Below are 18,723 nucleotides of genomic sequence, written 5' to 3' on the forward strand. Positions count from 1 at the left end.
GGGTAATTTAAGTATTGATAGGGTGTGCTTCTACATAGGATGTAGAGTACATCTGCACAATGAGATAAGTAAGCTGAAGAAATCAATTAGGTTTCTTGATCTGTGCTGCTAGTGTTTCATAGGTTGTTTGGGGCATATTTACAAGGCCTTTGAGTCCCTTTGATGTAATTTTTCCAATTTTAATTTAAGACATTTCCCCTGGAGCAAGGTCCTTGTAAATACGCTCCCATGTGTGCTTGGGTAATTTAAGTATTGATAGGGTGTGCTTCTACATAGGATGTAGAGTACATCTGCACAATGAGATAAGTAAGCTGAAGAAATACAGGTGATGTGATTGCTAAATGTGCAAAAATATTTGCACGTTTTTCAATTATATCACTTGTGTTTCCTAACATTACGAATCACATTGTGCAGATGAGGTTCAGTCGTGTTCAGGGAGATAGAGGAGGTCTGGCCTTTGTTCAAGAGTGCAGTGGACATGATTCACTTCATTGGTAGGTCTGTACATGTATTATCACCTCTGTACTCTTCAACAAGTCTAAATTTCATCTGCAACCCTGAGTAGGCCTCACCTCAAACAAACTTTTAGATAGTCCACACCTTATTGTCATCCTGAATCAATCATTTAAAGTGTTAGGGGCAGATTTATGATGGCTGTGCGACTATTTTGTGCTGCTGTTGTGTCACTTTTATAATGCAGCAGTGATTTACAAGATGCACCATGTTGCAAGATAGCAGCCCTGGGTCATGGAGTGAGTTACGGTGGGGCAGGGAGGTGGGGAGGGGGAGGGGCAGGGTGGAGGGACCTAAACACTGGCATATGTATTATTGCAGGTAAGTACACAATTTAATGTGCGTCAAGTTTAATGTGGGCTTTTTGTTGCAGGGTGGGTAGTCATTTGCATGAAAGCCCTGTAATACTATCACTATCACAGTTAAATTAAGAAGATTTCACTGAATCATCTTTATGGCATTGCTGAATCAAATCCTTACTGTTATTGATTTACTGTTTGGTAATACTGGTTAATAACATTTTTTATTATAGTTTACCACAGATTCAACTGCAGATTATTTAGAAATTAGACAATGCCGTCTAAGGATAGAATTCGAAAGGCTACGAAACGTCAAAGACAGTAGATTACTAAATGCTTGCAGCAGTCCTCTACATTAAAATCACCTCAACGCACGAAGAAAGCTCCGGGTAAGAGAACGAAATCATTCCCTAGAAACATTTGTAGAAACAAAAGTATAACTACAGAACAAGTTTTAGTCCAGAAAAAGAGAGCCAATTTAAATGGAAAGGAAAGGCCCGTCAAAAAAGTTTCTGCTAGAGCAGGAGATAACTCTGTGTATGGCAGTAGAAGGGAAAATACATTCAGGGATATTCGTAGGCGAATGTTCCGCAAAAGGGTAATTGTCAATTTGCTAAAACAATTTAAGAAAGGCCAACAGAAAGTGGCATTTTATAAGAAAAAGAAAAATGTAGAGAAAATTATTGATCAGGCTTTCGAAATTAAGCGAAAGTTATTTATTTTGGTAATTAATAGAATTAGGAAACTAAACAAGGTAATTTATGTTTTCAAATCAAATAGTAGATGGAAGAGAGTAGTTAATCGAAGTAATTTTTGTGAAGTTTTCTCAGGAGAATGGATGCATAGTTCAAATAGTGAGGCATTTTTTAATGAGGAGAGTTATTTTCAGGACAATGATTTGGTGCATGCAGTTGACAGCAGTGGTCGATCATATGAGGTAAAAGATGGTCGTCTGGTTGAAAAAGAAAAACTTGTGTCTGCAGATGCAAAGAGGTGTTAAGTGATGAGGTTTTAGGGAGACGTCCTAAGGAACCAGTGTACACCTGGAAGTATAGTTCTATTTGCAGTGTGCAACAGGATTCCATCAATTTGCTTTGTGATTTTGTACGGACGTTTAATAAGAAAAGTTTAAAACAAAAAATAAAGTTGTTGCAAGAATTAGATCCTTGCAGAGTGAGACAAGTGACAGGTTTGCATGGTCATTCACTGGCTTGTCTTTCCAGGAGAGTATGCCAGAGTGTTTTTCATCATTTCAGGATGCTAGCAGTGCATCATAATAAAGTGAGGAAATTAGTTAGAATGTTGTATTATGCTAAGAGTCCAGCAATTATGCTTAAACAATTAAGCACTGCTCTTTTGCATGGTTCTGAAGTAGATGTGAAGAATATTTGTCAAGAAATTGAGTTCTGTTACTTTGCTGGTAAAGAGAACAATGTTGAAATTGACCCACTAGAAGAAGGTAATGTGGAAGAGAGTGTACAGATTTTCAGTACACATAAGTTTCACAAGGAAATTTCCACGTTTATGGTGAAATCAAGTGAGAGGCCTAATTTCACTTGTGTGTGTTGTCGACGGACTTATTATAAGAATCAGACTAAGTTAGTGGATTTATATGCAAAAAGTGATATGGAAAACAATAGTGAATGGAAGGATTTTGCCACATACTTGATGGTAGAAAATTGTTTTGATTTGGGAGTGGACCAACGTATGTGTACTTATTGTTATAACAAATTAAACCAAAACCAGATGCCTGCTAGAGCGGTTTATAATAATCTGGAATTGGTTGACATTCCTTCTGAATTGAAGGATTTAAATACTTATGAATCTATTTTGATTCAAAGTGTCCATCCCTTCCAGGCTATTGTACGAATGGAGCCAAAGACAGGGAAATTGCCTCCATCAGATTTACAGAGAGGATTAAAGGGAAGAGTTGTTTATTTGCCTTTACATTTGAAGAAAAACATTAATACAATTGGAGTAGAGAAAGTGGAAGAGGAACCTCTGGTTATCATAGTTAATGGTGTTCCGACAAAGAGTAAGAAAATCTGGCAAGATTTAGTGGATGTTAGGAAAGTCAAAAAGGCAACATTGTATTTGATAAAAAATAATGAGTACTACAAGAATGTATGTGTTGCAGAAGAGGAAGTAAGTGAAGAAGAGGACAGCGATTTGTGTGCTGGACAAATTGAGAAAGTAGAAGCCTCTAAAAATGAAGAAATATATGAACATTATAGTGTTCATCCTTTGCATTCCAAGGAAGTCATGGGGAATGCTATTGAGTTGTTTCAAATGAAACAAGCCAAAGGGAGTCCCATTAGTGTTTGTGAGGAAAGTTTGGAAGCTCGATGTTTCCACAGTTATTTCCCACAGGTCGAGGAGGATGATATGATGAGCGACCTGTTCAAATTCCTGCTTCAGAATACCGGACTTTACGATTGTATGCAGAAGATCCTAGGTTTTGTCAATGCATTCCCTATTTGTTTCATCTACTGTTTGAAAGTGATCTCTCTGGATTGTCTTATGCAGTGAACCACATCTTGAAAAGTGGTGTACAACTGTGAAATATCTCGGCAAGGGACTTTATGGATAAAGTCAATGTGCAAGACAGTATTTTGGATTCTCACCTGATTAATCTCATGGCTTGTCAGCGTGGTACTAATGAGTATTGGTACCGCCGTCATGGTGACTTAAAATGTATGCTGAGGAACTTAGGAACTCCCACATGGTTCCTCACTCTCAGCTGTGCTGAGTATGGCTGGGAAGACTTACTTGAATTTCTACGAGAGGCAAATGGAAACATTGCAAATATCGAATTCAAGACACCCGGAGAACTGTGCTCTTTGGATCCAGTGAATGTATGCAGATACTTCAATCATAGATTTGAAGCTATGATGTCTTTCATCATGAACAAGAAAAATCCACCTCTTGGAGAGGTGTTGGATTTCTTCTGGAGAAAGGAGTATCAAGCAAGAGGTGCTCCTTATATACATATGCTACTATGGATCAAAGATGCACCCAATTCAATTCAAATGATCTTTATTCGGATTTTTAGTACATCCATAAAAGTACATACAGAATGAAAATACATTTAAAACAGATTAAAAACATGTATATAAGATTAAAAAAAACTGTTTATCCAGTTGGGTTTAGGCAGCATATATATCGTAAAGTGCGATGTACATAGTATAAAGTGCAAAGTACATAGTGGAGGGAGACACATTAATCTATTAGTGTACTTAATCACAGAGTTCAATTTCTATACTCCCGAAGTGATCGTTTATATCAAGACACATATACAATTAAATCTGTAGTCAATTTGTAACGGAGTGATAAAGTGCAAAAAATGCATAAGATAACATAGTACTGTTATCCATTATCCATGTTCCATACTTGCCCTCGATCTCACACAAACTTTTATAAAGCAGCTTACAGTATATATAACTTCATCTATGTGCAGCATTTGAAAAAATTTTAATGCAAGATTGAAGTCTCTAAGGTTGTATTTGCGAAGAATCGGCCTTAAATATTGACAGGTATACAATTTGTAATGGCCACAGAAGAAGAGATAGTGCAATAAACTTTGTTTACCGCCCTGAGAGCAGGGACAATCCAACTCTTCTAATTTTTTGTTATAGCCAAGTGGGAAGCTGAGCAAATTAACTATGCTTCCATCCCGAAGCCTGAATAAAAGACTTCGATTCCATCTTCCTATTGGGATTGACAGGTATCCAAAAAATTTTTTCAAATTATCACTGCCTGGGTCCATAATGCGCAGATATCTAATAACAACAGGTTTAATGGATTCAGATCTCATTCGTTCCTCTTTGTATGAGTCAAGCAATGCCCATTTAATGCTGTTCTTATGAGCGGCTACAATAGAATTAGGGGAACTAAATAAGGAACCTTGACTCACGCTCTGCAGGCTATTCTTGACTGCATTTAACCAAGGTATATGATGGAATCTATAGCTTAACAAACAGTCAGATATTATACTGCGCGTTAAGGATGCTGCTGGATTTAACCATATTTTGATCCAGAAAAGCGCAGGTCTAGACCTAATAAAATCAACAATATATGGCAGCCTCAGTTCATTGTGACAAATAAATGTAGGGGCACAAAGAAATCCCCCCAGCACCCTCCTACAAAATCTATTTTCCTCCAACTGGAGAGCCGTGCTGTTACAGTAACCCCACACTTCTGCTCCATATGTCCCAGTTGGCTGGTATTGAGTGCGATAAATGTTGAGCAAGGGAGTAACGACATCAGCCAGTTTGGGTTGTCAGAGAGATAAAATTGAATTAATTGACTTGCCAATTTTATTTCTCGCATGGGCAGCATGTGGCTGCCATGAGCCTGAGTTGGAGAATAACAACCCTAAATAGGGGAAAGTGCTAGTGCATTTTGAAATATTGTTGCCGGATTTAATTGATGTAATATTGTACTTTTTCGGTCCGCAATTCATGATAAAAGATTTTTTAAAATTGGTATTTAAACCAAGGTCGGAAATAAAAGCAACAAACCCAGAGATTAAAATGCGTAAAGCATTCGGGGTACGCCCCATTAATACTGCGTCGTCCGCATAAAGTAAGGTAGTAATGGGGGAACCATTTATAATTGGGACGTCCTTAGTGATCTTACTCAAGGTGCTACTCAACCCGTTGATATATAAGATAAAAAGCAGTGGGGCGAGTACGCAGCCCTGTCTAACTCCTCTGCTAATAAAAACATCATCGGATAGATCGCCATCATTATTGATTCGTACTCTCGCTTTTAAGTCCCTATGTAAATAAGAAAGAAAATACACCAGTGAATCATCCAAACCATAATCAAGCAAAAGTAACCACAACCTAGAACGGTTAACAAAATCAAATGCGGAACTCAGATCCATGAAACCTAAATAAAGAGGGGATTTTTTAACAATGTTGTATTTGGCCATGATCAAATTTAAATTTAGACATTGTTCGACAGTGCCTACTTGGCTTCTAAATCCCAGTTGACTACAATGAAGAACATTGTTATCCTCAGCTCAATTCCTTATCCGTTTAAAGATTACCCTTCCAAGGACCTTTAGCGTATTATCGATCAGTGAGATCGGACGGTAACAGGCGGGGTCCGACCTGTCACCTTTTTTGAATATCGGTACGATGACACTGTTCGACCAGGATTCGGGAATCGAGCTGTCACACAGGTTATTAAATAAGTTGCATAATAGAGGGGCCCAAAAATTAATTTCTGATTTAATCTGATCAATAGAAAGACCATCCGGGCCAGGGGCTTTATTGCTGGCACTATCAGTTATAGCATCCTCGACCTCCAATAATGAAAAGGTCAGAGGTTCAGCGCTATTGGGTAGGGGGACAGTGTCTAGGGAGGTGGCTGATATAGCATAAATTAGGGAAAAATGCTCTACCCACGCCTCACCCGTTATATTATAGTTAATTGGGTTGATGTTAGAACCAAAAGATCTTAAGGACTTAACTTCCCTCCAGAAACCTGTTGTGTTCTTTAGTGTGGCAGTACGCGTGAGAGATTCCCAGTGAGTAATCACTAAAGCCTCGGATCTAGTGCGTAAGGCATTTTTGTATTTTGATCTTAATTCTCTCACGAGTGGGGCATCCCTTGGGTTAGTTTTTAAGGCAGCCCTCAGGTCCCTATTGGCCTTAGAGCAGGAAGAATCAAACCAACGGGGACCATGAGCTATATTCTGCCTAGCTGGTTTGGAGGATTCTCTTTTAATGGCCCCACATAGATTGCCAAAGGCATCAACCACATCACTACCCGGACTCATGTAAGACAGGCAAGTCTCTACTGTCTCAGGATGTTTTTTAATTACTCTGGCTAGAATGTCTTTATTGTCCACTCCTTTCCATACTAGTCTTAATCTATCGGTGGATAATGCCAGGTTTTGTGGCCCAATCTCTTATGGCTGAGATACCCGCCACCCCCTCTCAACACAATCCCCAAGGATGGGACACCGGAAACAGTTCTGAACTTTTGGAAGACGGGAGGGAGTGACCCTCCCGGCCGTATTTATTAAAATATGAAACAAAATTAAAACATTAAAATAACAGTTTCATATTATGTACAATTTCATTACCACATTGCGATGTTTGGCTAACCTTAACATATTCTCTAATACAAAGGTTCTCCTAGCCGAACTAACATCCTACAAAACATTTGACTTGAAATTTTGAAATTGTACATCCTATCGTTTAAGGGCCAACGGCAAGGTCGTAACCGGTGTCAAGATCCCTAAACCAGAAATATCCCCCTCACTTGTGAGGGGCGACCGCACAGAGGTGTACCTCGAGTGCATCTACCAATTTCCCTTGACTTGACGGGGGCCCCAATAAACTCGACGCCACTTAAAGGTCGTTCGAGGACTCGTGTGAGGTATCTAGAAGGTAGCGTAGACCCCCCCCCAAACCCCACACAACTTACCACATCTGCCGTCGCAGATGACCTGGCCCCGGGAAATTCTCCAGGAGGGGGCTGTAGCCCCTCCTACCCAGGAAGGGGCCTTGACCGCCTTTCCTTTCCTTTCGGCGGCCCATCCTTAGAAGGGACCGCCTACCCCGTTGAGGGGCCAATGGCCACCTCCCTCGAGCGCTCCCATCCGTAATGGGTGACGCCCACTCATAGGGATCTTCCAATTAGTGCTCACCGATCATGACCTTACCGCCCGACCAAAATAAATACGACAGTTCTAAACTAAATGACTAAAACCTAAAAGACAGTTAAAAGCAACCACTTTATTAAAAGCATGCTACTGATCAATACTAGCGCAGGATTACTTTATTTGCAAAACATACCACAAATTGACCATTTCTTTATTGCATATTCAAAGATATCACGATAATAATCCAGTACCTGCAAACAAAAGAGTTACCACATCAAACTTTATTCAAAACCACTTGCTGTCCTCAGGGGCTGGTGGGTGGGTCAAAATTGGCTCTTCGTTCCGTCTCGAGCTCACGTGCAGCGAGGTGGTGCAGCTTCAGAGCACAGGAACAAGAGGATGCTTCTTTGGCTTGTTGCTCCTTTTATCCGTCTTCAGGGCGGGCGTAAACCCGCCCCGGCCTGCCCCGAGGGCGTGGCCCGGCCGCGTCGGTGTCTAGGCCAGCCCACTCCAGGGCGGGAAAAGGCGCGCCCCGGCTACGCCGCTTCGGGCATACCAGCCGAGACTCGCCTCCCGCCCAAGATGGCTTCCCGGGGGGATCGAGGTACTCCACCATAAGTTCGGGGGGACCGAATGGTCGCCCCTTTCCATATGGCTGAGATACCCGCCACCCCCTCTCAACACAATCCCCAAGGATGGGACACCGGAAACAGTTCTGAACTTTTGGAAGACGGGAGGGAGTGACCCTCCCGGCCGTATTTATTAAAATATGAAACAAAATTAAAACATTAAAATAACAGTTTCATATTATGTACAATTTCATTACCACATTGTGATGTTTGGCTAACCTTAACATATTCTCTAATACAAAGGTTCTCCTAGCCGAACTAACATCCTACAAAACATTTGACTTGAAATTTTGAAATTGTACATCCTAACGTTTAAGGGCCAACGGCAAGGTCGTAACCGGTGTCAAGATCCCTAAACCAGAAATATCCCCCTCACTTGTGAGGGGCGACCGCACAGAGGTGTACCTCGAGTGCATCTACCAATTTCCCTTGACTTGACGGGGGCCCCAATAAACTCGACGCCACTTAAAGGTCGTTCGAGGACTCGTGTGAGGTATCTAGAAGGTAGCGTAGACCCCCCCCAAACCCCACACAACTTACCACATCTGCCGTCGCAGATGACCTGGCCCCGGGAAATTCTCCAGGAGGGGGCTGTAGCCCCTCCTACCCAGGAAGGGGCCTTGACCGCCTTTCCTTTCCTTTCGGCGGCCCATCCTTAGAAGGGACCGCCTACCCCGTTGAGGGGCCAATGGCCACCTCCCTCGAGCGCTCCCATCCGTAATGGGTGACGCCCACTCATAGGGATCTTCCAATTAGTGCTCACCGATCATGACCTTACCGCCACAGGCCGGATAGTTGACCGGCTATCCGGACCCCCCACAACACTCCTACCTAAAGGTCATGTCTTAAAGTCTTTAGCCAAGCTATACAGTCTCCTATTAGTAGCTCGTTCCCCACCCGGGACAAATGAACACCATCCCCCAAATACATAGTGTCACCAATAATACAACCATGCGAAATAGAATGCAGCGTACTTGAACGGAACAATCTACTCACTTTGTTATTAATTTTCCTTACTGAATGATTCAGAGCAGAAACAGAAATAGCCCCCCGCCATACTTTTCGCGGGATCATATGTGACCATGCAATTGTGCACCCTGGAACTCTCCTTGCCAACCAACTTACAGTGGAAAGCATCGCCTCAAGAAGAAGTCGTCTACCAGTGGTGACCAAATCATTGCCCCCAAGATGTACTATGACTATCGACGGCGGTGACCTCGTCCGCCCTAGCAAACCCTCAAAATATGATTGAAACTGGTCAATACAGAGTCCGCCCTTTCCGTAGAAGGACACACTGTACCCGTATTCCCCAGCCACGTGAATCATGACACCTGCTTTGAATACGTCCGCGGCACGCCTCACGTATGAGTGGCCCACGACCCACACCTCCTTTTTCACAGCCGGTGAAGTCTGACCGCTGGCCCGGTGTTGGGTCGACTGCATAGTCCGCCCCGCCTCGTAGGCTTGCGCAACTGAAACCAAACAAAAACAAGAAGCGTGAGTACATCATTACAGCTTCACAACATGTGCAACCGCACATACCTCTTATAACAATTGGAGGACCAACGCCCCACACGTTTAACTTGTTCGACATTCAGACCCCTGGCTGCAGCCTCTGTAGCAGCCCCTATCCGAAAGGAATGGGTCCCAAACTCACCCGGGTTCAAGCCCGCAGCAGTAATCGACATCGCAAGCACCCGCTGAAACTGAAACCTCGTCAGTGGGGTGGTGTCAGCGTGTCTCAACAAGGTCCCCCCCCATGATGCCACCCTTTGTGCCAAATATTCCTCTACACAACTCACCGGGCACATGGAGGACCCGGGGATCCTTTGTATGATTATGCAATCACCCATCGCACTCTGATCGGTCTTGGACCTGAGGAACGAGAGAGTCATCGTCTCCCCTCTGATCTGAACGTGCTCTCGGCACAGTCCCCCCATCACGTCCTGCTTGTTCCTCGCCACTAGTTCACTTACCCGCATAGCCCCATGGAATGCCAGCGTAAAAGCGGCTCGGAATAACACCGTTTCATACTGGGATGAACATGTTGCAGGGAGTCTAGATAATAACAGGGCCAACCTATCCAAACCTATCGGGCGCCTTTCATCTACTCTGCGACCCTCAAGGCGTTGCCACCCACGTAGCGCTTTCTGCACCACGAAAGACGCTGTCGGGTCCTGGATCCCATGAGCCCTAGCCACAAAGGAAATGGCGGCCCGATGCCTCTAGGCCGTAGCCACTGATTTGCCTGCCTGACGTAAAGACAGCAGGAATTTCACTACCAACTCCTCCTGGTCCCAAAGCTCCCCTCTAGCCGCCCCCCAAAAAGGCCCAATAGGAACGGAACGCCCCTTCATATGCCTTCCTCGTCCTGGGTGCTAAACTCTCTCCCACGAGGTTCTGTAGTTCTGGGCACCGAGAGACCAGAGAGCTTCGGGAAAGGGTGCTGCCACCGGGTCCGCTGTGGGCAGAAAACCCCAGAAGGCCTGCATATGAAAACGAGAAAGCGCATCAGCCGCCTGGTTCATCACCCCCGGGACATGTCTTGCCCTAAATAGTACATTCAATTGCATACACAATAACACAATTTCCTTGAGCAATCTCAGAATCCATTTGCATCGTGCTGCCTGGCTATTGATACACTCAACAACGGTCATGTTATCAGACCAGAATACCACAGAGTGATCTCTGAACCCCTCAGGCCAAGTTCTCAGGGCCACCAGTATGGGAAAAAGTTCTAGGAAAGCAATGTTGCTTGTCAGACCACTATCATGCCACCATGACGGCCATTTTTGTGCCGACCACTGAGTGCCGAATATGGCACCAAAACCAATGCTCCCTGCCGAATCTGTCCACAGCCCTAGCTCCTCAGAGGACACGGCCGGTTTGTTCCAGACAATTCGACCATTGAAATCCGCCAGAAATGCCAACCAAATGTGCATGTCCTGGCGAACCTCTGCCGAGAGCCTTGTGCGATGATGACCCTCCCTCAGGCCGACCATGGCTTGAGCGATCGAGCAAGAAAAGGGGCGGGCCATCGGTATAACTCTTAGGGCAAAATTCAACTGTCCCACCAATTGCTGTAATTGATGTAGCTTCACCTTAGACTCACTTATACACATTTGCAAAGATGCCCTGAATTTTAACACTTTGTCATCTGGTAAACGAAAACAACCTTCTTCGGAATCGAGCTCGATCCCCAGAAACTCAAGGCAAGTCGAGGGACCCACGGTCTTACCTGGTGCCAATGGCACACCAAACTGACTCATCAAGACACAAAATGCCGTCAAGGCCTGTCTACATTCTGGATCCCCGGCTGCCCCCAGAAACAAAAAGTCATCGAGATAATGCATAACATGTTTAAACCCCGTCTTCCTTGTGAAGACCCATTGCAGGAAACAACTGAACTGTTCGAAATAGGCACACGATATAGAGCACCCCATCGGCATACACTTATCCATGTAGTAGTGACCCTGAAACATGAAACCAAGGAGACGCTGATCGTCTGGATGTACCGGGAGCAACCGGAACGCTGACTCGATATCAGATTTTGCCATCAGCGCTCCGGGCCCCAGGCGATTCAATATGGCTACGGCCTCATCGAAGGATGCGTACCGCACCGAACACACTTCCGGGTCTATTGCCTCGTTTACGGAAAGACCACGTGGGGCTGATAAATTGTGTTTCAGCCGAAACTCACCCGGGTCCTTCTTGGGGACCACCCCTAAAGGGGAACAAACAAAGTTAGCAACTGGTGGCACATTAAATGGACCAGCGACTCGACCTCGAGCCACCTCTTTCCCGATCTTTTCCTGTACCACGGTCGTATGCTGTAAGACCGATATCTGGTTCTTACATTTTGCTATACCCTGAAACTCCCTCACTGGGATGCGGAAACCATACGAAAATCCGTCCCGTAACACCCCAGCGGAAGCGTGATCCGGGTATTCACTGAGCCAGGGAATCATTGCCATGGTATCAATAGGAGTAGGTAAAGGCGCCCCTCGGACTATGTCAGACCTGTTTGGCGCCTCCTCTACCCCCGTTATCACCCGTTTTGGCTCTGCACATGGACTCAGGATGGGATGATTGCCCGCACCCCCCACATTCGTGCCTAAATTTGCATGACCCCTGGGGCCTAGTACATTTCCCCCTGTTAAAGTTCCAACAAACCCCCCTTTCTCCTGCGTTGCCGATTGGCCTCGAGTGATTGTCGTTACCCGTACCTGATCGAAAGGGCGTCCCCGCATATTGGCGGGAGGATTCACCCACGTTACTCCCTACCAATGGCACCTTCAACATACCGGAATCCTCCATTTTGGACCAGGACACAGAATCATAACAATCCCAAGTTAAGTTTTTATCATGCTCTTTTGCTTTTCTGAAAATATTGTCGTAACAAAACCAATGGTTGCCCTCGTGAGATACTGAGTACCCCATGATCCGTGATTGATAAATCGGCAATTCGGGCAGCAATTCGGGCCTACGTTCACCCAAGATGGATGTAAAAACCCCCCATGCTTTGCCCCAATTACCAATGTTTTCATTTACCTTAAAGGCGGCCATCTTTGCGCGCCAAACACTCGGATGCATGAGCTCCTTTTGACTCTTAACATGCTCCATCTCATAATGATCGGTAAGCAACGAGAAGATGTTTATATACTCCCCTGCCCATATCTTCTCCTTGATAGCCAGAGGGACATGTTGACCCAACTTTTCCCTTCGAGAGGGTGCCGACTCATCCCTCGCAATCGGCAATGGCCGCTTACCTGAACCGGAAGCTGTATCTGCGACTGGACCTGACCCAAGTGGTTTTTCTACTGCCGCAGCCGGCGATGGTGCCTTCGTCGCTTCCCTTGTTTCCCGCAGCTGTTTCATCAAAACCTGCGCATCGTCAGCCGTGGCGCCCTTGCTACCTTTACCCAACCACGCTGCTAATTGTGCTGCCAGCTCGGGCGGCATATCTTCCCCGGACACGGGGGTGACCACTACGGGAATCGGATTCCCTTCCTCCGGGACCGGAGTGGGTGCTTCGAGCGGGGTACAGGGAACTGGGACGTCTCCCCCAGCTGTTCCCCTCCGGGGCCTCTTGCCTTTTCCTCCTGGAGCTGTTCCCGCCAGAGGACGTTTCGGCCCCCCTTCCTCGTCTTTCTCCGCCATTCGCTTCTTTAGGTCGGTCACCTCTTTCATGAGAACACGCAGCATCTGCTCGGTAGTCATTCGTTTCCCCGCCTTCTTAGGCATTCTCCGACAGAGTATCTGCAAAACAAACAAGAGGATTATAACGCTCAAAATTGGCTCTTCGTTCCGTCTCGAGCTCACGTGCAGCGAGGTGGTGCAGCTTCAGAGCACAGGAACAAGAGGATGCTTCCTTGGCTTGTTGCTCCTTTTATCCGTCTTCAGGGCGGGCGTAAACCCGCCCCGGCCTGCCCCGAGGGCGTGGCCCGGCCGCGTCGGTGTCTAGGCCAGCCCACTCCAGGGCGGGAAAAGGCGCGCCCCGGCTACGCCGCTTCGGGCATACCAGCCGAGACTCGCCTCCCGCCCAAGATGGCTTCCCGGGGGGATCGAGGTACTCCACCATAAGTTCGGGGGGACCGAATGGTCGCCCCTTTCCAAACTTTGCTGCAACCTTCATGGTCTGTAGATTGTGTAAATATATTCTAAGCGGATAGTGGTCGCTATAAGCGGAACAGATGACTTCTGCTTTTAGAATTATGTCGCTTAATGTTGGGCATGTAAATATGTAATCTATCGTGGAGGCACAGCCCTGACCTATAAAAGTAGGTGTTGTTATATTATTTGCACTAGAACCTGCAATTTCCATTACATTTACTAGGTCGCGGGACGCTAGATGGTTTTTCAGCTCCTCACCGTTTTTGCATAGTGGGCTATTGCGATACATATGGGCATTAAAGTCCCCTCCAATGCAGATGCCATCAAAGGACCCATACTTATGCCCTTCCATAATTTCATCAATAAAAATAAACAATGACACAAAATTATCATTGGGACGGGTAACAAAATCATTATTATAAAAATTAATAATGCACAATTTCATTCTGTTAGTGTACTTCATAGCCATAAAACAATTACCCGGTGTAGGGATCAATTTGGTTTGCACCCCGGATTTTATTTTGGACCAGATGGATAGACCCCCACTGGGCCGACCCATGTGAGAGGGGGAAGCCTTTAAGTTATAACAACAAAAACCCTCCATTGTTGGTGTCGTTGTACACCAAGTTTCTTGTAGCATCAATATGTCACAGTTGTTGTCGACCCAATTTAACCATTCTTTAATTTTCAATTTGGATTTTAGTCCTGCTATATTCCAGCTAACGAGAGATAATTCGGAGTCCAGGGGCGATTGTCTATGAATCGGGGGTTTTTGACTCATAACAGTCCGAAGCAAAGGTTGTGGGACAACCTGGGATTCCGAAATTGGTATCAGAGATGATTCTACAAAGTTAGTCAGAGATGGTCAGTCTTGCATATCCAGATCCGACAAAGGTGCAAATCTATTGAACATCTTAAATGGGAATGGGGCAGGTTGGAATTGCATAGGCGGAGGCTGAAAATGCATAGGTGATGGTTGGAAATGCATTAATGGTGGTTGGAATTGCATGAAAGGAGGCCGAGGTTGTATTGGCATTTGTCTGTAGAAATAACTCAAAGGTAACATAGTTACAACAGTAGAAATGGCAGAACAGTTACTATTTCTGTTAAGGAGGTTTCTTACAGTCCCTGAGTTTTTAAAATTAAGAACTATGCAGTCACCTTCCTTGTCTTTGAGTAAGGGCCCGACCCACGACACCCTGCGGGCCGATAGAATCTCTCTTGAAATATCATATCCAACGCCTTTGTGCTTAGTCAGCCAGTCTATGCATTTATTTCGCAATTGCACCCATGATTCTCCCTGGTCCTCCCTCAACGATGGTACACCTGCAAGGACCAGGACAAAAGTACAGGCATCCGGTGGCAAATGTAAGGCAGGCCCTTGATGTTTAAAAGGTTTGCCTGTCCCTTGTTGGCCAATACCCTCATTATTGTTAGCAGCAGTTGGTTTTGATGCTGTTGTGGGTTGGGTAGAACCACTATTGCGGTTGGAAGCAGTATTGTTGGTAATAAGAGGGGTGGTAGTTTTTCTGGGAGCAGGTGTGGGGGTCGGTTTAGTAACTAAATTGGGTTTTGTCAAATTTGACCCTCCATTGGTTGATCGGGGTTGAATTATAGATGGTGCGGTAGGCGGCGGTAATGTTCCAGGGTTACTCATAGCCCCACCCGAAAAGATAGTAGTTTCCTGTTCCTTTAATGACAATGTCTTATTTGCAGATTCCAATTCTTTTATGAGACGGTCGGCTCTGATTTGGTCCAGGATGACAGACCCCTTCCTTTTTATTTCTCCATTTTTAACCAGGTTATCTAATCTATCAAGTCTTTTAAAAACATTATTAAACTGGTTGATCATTTGCTTTTCTAGTCGGTTAAAAATAGTATCCACTATAGTTTCTATAAGGTTCCCATTTTGTCTTGAAAGATTATAATTATCTCCCATTAATGTTGTTTGGGTCCATATAGTATTAGAGTTCCCACTAAAGTGAATGGTGGTTGCGGCAGAGGTACTGTCCATGTCCGCTAAATCAATTTGTGTCCCCCGAAGATTTTTGTTTATTCCACAAACTTGGGGGTGTGGGCTGATTCTTGTGGATTAGAGGTTGTTTCCTTTTGTTAGCACTTTGCTTAGTGATGCCTCTTTTGCGTTTTTCCCCTCTGTGTGTATTGCTACTAGATTCCATACTGTCCAGGGTAATAGCGTCATCCTGGGAAGCTATTGTAATAGTAGGAACAATTTCAGTCAGAAGGGGTACTGAGGGTGTTGATATCAGTACCGACTTTGAAATGACAACAGCTGGTATTGAAGGGGCGGGGTCTGGTGCTGTATAAGTGACGGTATTTTCATCATCCAGAACAATGGGCACATTTACAGGAGGATGTGATGGATTAACCACGATAACTTCAGGGGTTATATGTGTATTTCCATTTGTACAACTTGTACTACTTGTTACACTCGATTTGTTGTTGGTGGTAAGTGAACCCTTGGAAAACCTCCTCTCAGTCTCCACAATATCTTTAAATGCAGTTTCTATCAGTGTCTCAAAGGATGTAATGAGGGAGACGGAGGTATCAACACCCTGGGTTAATACATCAGTATTGTTACTGGTAGCCGTACAATCGCCCATTTTGTTCTCCAGTTAAGGTGTTCACCTTTGAGGGGAATGTTAGGGGGGTGGCCCGCCCGACCACTGCTGACCACTGACGGCCACAGACGGCCCGCCCTTTGCCCGGGCTTAGCCCGGCGTCCCGCTTGCGTCCCGCAAGACGGACTCTCCTCTGGTGTTATAGGATGGGCGGTGGGGGCGGGGCACGCAGGGGTGCGCTGACCGGATGTCACGTGGTCAAGCAGGGACTCCTGGGATAGTGAGTCCCTGCCGCGCTACCCCTGCAGCCTCCACAGATGTTCCTTCCACTCGGCGGCACATCAGCCAGACGGGGGGCAAACAGCGTTGGTGGGTCTGAGATATCCTCCCACGGGCGAGCAGCAAGGACCAAGGCAGAGGGGGCAAGTACGCTCCCACAGCGTCTCCACGTTCCGAAAATAGGGTCACACAGGCAAACGTTGCAGCTCCCTATTTAGCTGGTTTGCCGGTGGGGGCGGGGCACGCAGGGGTGCGCTGACCGGATGTCACGTGGTCAAGCAGGGACTCCTGGGATAGTGAGTCCCTGCCGCGCTACCCCTGCAGCCTCCACAGATGTTCCTTCCGCTCGGCGGCACGTCAGCCAGACGGGGGGCAAACAGCGTTGGTGGGTCTGAGATATCCTCCCACAGGCGAAGCGGCTCCCGCACAGCGGGAGCGGCGAGCAGCAAAGACCAAGGCAGAGGGGGCAAGTACGCTCCCACAGCGTCTCCACGTTCCGAAAATAGGGTCAAAATAGGATGCACCCAAATTTGGAACAGATCCGGATGACTTAGTGATGAATTTCATAGAACAGTATGCTACATGTGCTGTTCCAAAGACAAACAAAGATAAAAGTCTAAGAGAACAAGTTTTATGGTTTCAAAGCCATCGTTGTGGAAAGTACTGTCGTCGTAAATTCAGAAACAAGGACATGTACTACACCAAATGTCTTTTTGCATTTCCACGGTCGGTGATATCAAAAGGAAGAGTTAACAATTTGATGTCTTCGCTGCGACATAATGTGACGAGGAAATCACCCAAAAACACATACAATTTGAAAAGAAGCGAAGAGTCCAAGTACATTAACGACTACAACCCAGTGATTTTGTCCATGTGGAATGCTAACATGGATATACAGTTTGTGGCTGACAACTGTATGGCTGTGGCTCGATATGTGACGTCTTACATCACCAAAAAAGAAAAGGCAGAACTGAAGGATATGTGGGAGGATATTTCCCATGAAAAGAGCCTCAGTAAGAAGTTGTACAGTTTCAGTCTGAAGATGTTGTCACATCGAGAAATCGGAGCTTACGAATGTTCTGACCGGTTATCTTCAGCAAGTCTCTATGCCAAATCTAGGAGTATCATTTGGGCGAGTCTTGGTCTTGCTGCAACGGGTAATCGAGTTCTGAAACCTGTACGGGAAATTGAGTATTTGGCGGAGAAAGAGACAAACAGTACAGATATTTTGAAGACCAACATGTTGGATACATATTATCCAAATAGAAGCAGTCACCTGGAGAATGTTTGTCTGTATGATGTTCTACAAAATTACATTTTCAAGAGGAACATCAAAGAAGATATTGATAAAGGAGTGTATGCTGTAATTGGAGGTGAGGGATGTCTGGTCAAGCAAAGAAAATGTCATTTGGTAAATCATCGAAAATTGAATTGCGAATCTCCAGATGGAAAAGAGTTTTTCTATTTAGCTCTTTTGCAACTTTTCAAGCCTTGGCGTGCAGAAGAGGAACTGCTTGGAGATTTCCTCTGTTACGAAGACTCTTTTAATGCAGCCAAGGAGTCCATAGAATGTCCTGTTTTTCCAAAATATCTAGAAATGTTGAATGCAGAAATCGAGCAGGAAGCAACAATTGCAGCTGAGATTGCAAGAGACAGTTCTCAGGACAGTCAGAGTTCTGTTTCATTGAGTCAGGATCCACTAGGAGAACCAGTTATTGGAAAGGGGCGACCACTCGGTCCCCCCGAACGTATGGCAGAGTACCACGATCCCCCCGGGAAGCCATCTTGGGCGGGAGGCGAGTCTCGGCTGGTATGCCCGAAGCGGCGTAGCCGGGGCACGCCTTTTCCCGCCCTAGAGTGGGTTGGCCTAGACACTGACGCGGCTGGCCACGCCCTAGGGGCAGGCGGGGGCGGGTTTACGCCCGCCCTGAAGACGGATAAAAGGAGAAGCAAGATCCGAAGGCATCCTCTTGTTCCTGTGCTCTGAAGCTGCACCTCCTCGCTGCACGTGAGCTCGAGACGGAACGAAGAGCCAATTTTGAGCGTTGTAATCTTTCTTGTTTATTTTCCAGATACTCTGTTGGAGAATGCCGAAGAAGGCGGGAAAGCGCATGACTACTGACCAGATGCTGCGCGTTCTTATGAAGGAGATGACTGAATTAAAGAGGCGAATGGATGAAAACGAGGAA

Source organism: Lissotriton vulgaris, chromosome 6, assembly GCF_964263255.1.
Source record: "Lissotriton vulgaris chromosome 6, aLisVul1.2, whole genome shotgun sequence".
Lineage (NCBI taxonomy): Eukaryota > Metazoa > Chordata > Amphibia > Caudata > Salamandridae > Lissotriton > Lissotriton vulgaris.